A 2,637-nucleotide genomic window follows, 5' to 3' on the forward strand; every position below is an offset into this window, starting at 1 on the left:
TTGACTACATTTTACAAAGATGAAATTGATTCTTCTGATTTTTAATAATAAATTATCATGCTTCAAAGATTTTTAGGAGTCTAGAGAATATCCAGAGCCCCAAAAACCTCTAAACTATAATTTTAGGTAAAATCTTAAAACCACCTAAGACTATAGACTTAGGAAATCTTACCTTAAGCATTATTTACTTTGTTAAATTTTGTTTCCTATTGGTAGTAAATTAGAAAAGAAGATAAATTAGAAATTACAAAAGGAAAGAGTATAGAATGCTAACATTTGATAGGAAGGGGGTCTTTCCAGAAATTGTTTTTTCATTCTCTCTATGCTCTAGAGACACATAAATAGATTTTTATTGTTGAGCATGAAAGAGTAAAATATTTTCTTAATACTTTTAAAGGATTAAAGAAGTAGGATATAAATATTTCAGCAGGGCCATGGTGCTAAGTAACATTTCACTCAGTATAAAATTCATGCAATGGCTTTAAATAATGTTCTTAATTATATTACATTGTAGAACATAGAGTAATAGAATCAGACATTTGAGATTAAGAGGAGATTAATTCAAAGTATTCAGATGAGAACTTGTCCTAAAACTTGGAAAGTCAATTTTTGTCCTGCAAGCTTTAGATAATTTCACTCATTTCCTAAAGTAAGACTTCTCTTGAGGAGTACTTTATTCAGAGTTGGTTTAACATCCTAATTCTGCAGGCTGTAGATCAGTGGGTTCAGCATGGGAGTTACAAGATTATTCAGCATTTGAATTACAGTACCAAGCAAGGGGCTGGGGTGGGGCTGAAGGTAGATGATAATGACTGGGCCATATGCACAGAGGATTGCAGTGAGGTGGGCATTGCAGGTGGAGAACGCCCTTTGCCTGCCCTCTGTTGAGCAGATTTTCAATATGGAGATTCCAATACAAGTGTAGGAAACAAAGATGAGGAACAAACAAAATGAGAGACACAAGACCAACGTTTGTAAAACTCACCATCTAAGACAGAGATGTGTCCACACAAGCTAGAGGCAACACTGCAGGAATATCACAGAAGTAGTAGCCCACCTGGTTGGAGCCACAGTAGGGCAGTCTGAAGGTGAGGGATGTTAGGATAGCGGTATGGACACAGCCACTCATCCAGGTCCCCGTGGCCAAGACAAAGCACACCCTTAGTTCATGATGACCATGTATTTCAGTGGACAACATGGCGACAAAGTGGTCAGAGGCCACCACTGTGTACAGGAAACCTTCAGTGCAACCCAGGAAATGGTAGAAGAAGAGCTGAGCAGCACAACCCTGAAAAGAGATACCTGGGCTGTGCCCTGAAAGATAGGACAACAACCTGGGGACAGTAGTTGAAGAGAATCCTAGATCAAAGATGGAGAGGTTTCCCAAGAAATAATACATGGGAGTGTGAAGCCAAGAGGAACAGAGAATTGCGGTTAGAATGAGCACATTTCCCAGGATAGTGCATAGATACAATGCTGAGAGTAGGAAGAAGAGGCCAGTATCTAGAACTCCTGTCTCAGGGTTGCCCAGCAGGATGAATTCGGTCACCAGAGTGATATTTCTCATTCTTATGGAAGAGTCAACTCTTGAGTGATGGCGAAAATAAATTTATGATGAAATTTAATATATATATGAATTAATTGTGTCTATATCAGCTAAATGATAAGGAAGACAAGGTCCAGATAGTCACAGAACAGTGATTTCAAGAGAAGTTTCTTGACCTGTCTGCTTCTTTATTACTGGATATCATTCTGAAATTTCTTCAGTTTGAAGTTTCACAGTGCAGCCTGAATTCATTAATAATCTTTGCCACAAAAGAGTTACAGGGGGGCTGGGGATTTAGCTCAGCAGCATAAGCACTTGCCTTGCAAGCAGGTGGTCATGAGTTCAATCCATGGTACCAATAAAAAAGAAAAAGACCAAAAAAAAAGAAAGAAAAAAAGAAAGGAAAAAAAAAAGAGTTACAGGGCTCGACCCCTGCCCTTCCATTTCTATGTACACAATTAAATTCATTAACTCCAAATGTCCTTTTGTGGTTCTAAATGAATAAATAAAAAGACTCAATGTACTGATAATACACAATGTTACATCCAAATTTCTTACACTCCTTAAAGACAATTTGGTTCCATTAATTCTCCACATATAGTGATGGAAACCACACACAGGTACAGTGTCTTCCAAAATTGAATCGATCTGAACATACACAATAACAAATTAGCTAAAAGAAGGAACATAGCTCTTAATGAACAAAAAGTTTTATTGAATGGCTTTTCATTCTCTGGGTTCCCTCAGTTTAATACACATGATTATGTTTTAAAATATACCACAAGTCCCACAGTCTGAAATTCTCTGATCACATGCAAGTTAAGTGTTAGTAAATTTTACCTGTAAAAGACACAGGGTAAAAGTAAATCTAAAAGTATTACATTCTTGAAATTCTGGTATCATTTTCTACTTATTTTAGATTTTCAAATCCAGTGATATTTTTAATTTATACATCTCACAGATTCTATTTCCTACGATTTTGAATCATCTATTCTGTCTATCTGTCCAATCTATGTAGCATTTCTTATTTATCTATCTCTTCAGTTTATATTTTTCCTAATGATTTTAAGGATAGGGAAAAATTAAGAGCC

The 2,637-nt window shown here is 36.3% G+C and overlaps 1 pseudogene; it reads right to left on the bottom strand.

The window, feature by feature from the left end:
* Window positions 1-633: 633 nt before the first annotated feature.
* LOC100721622 (putative olfactory receptor 10D4) lies at window positions 634-1,567 on the bottom strand (annotated as a pseudogene).
* Window positions 1,568-2,637: the final 1,070 nt, after the last annotated feature.

Source organism: Cavia porcellus, unplaced genomic scaffold (assembly GCF_034190915.1).
Source record: "Cavia porcellus strain 051 isolate PalLab524CR breed Dunkin Hartley unplaced genomic scaffold, mCavPor4.1 scaffold_9, whole genome shotgun sequence".
NCBI lineage: Eukaryota > Metazoa > Chordata > Mammalia > Rodentia > Caviidae > Cavia > Cavia porcellus.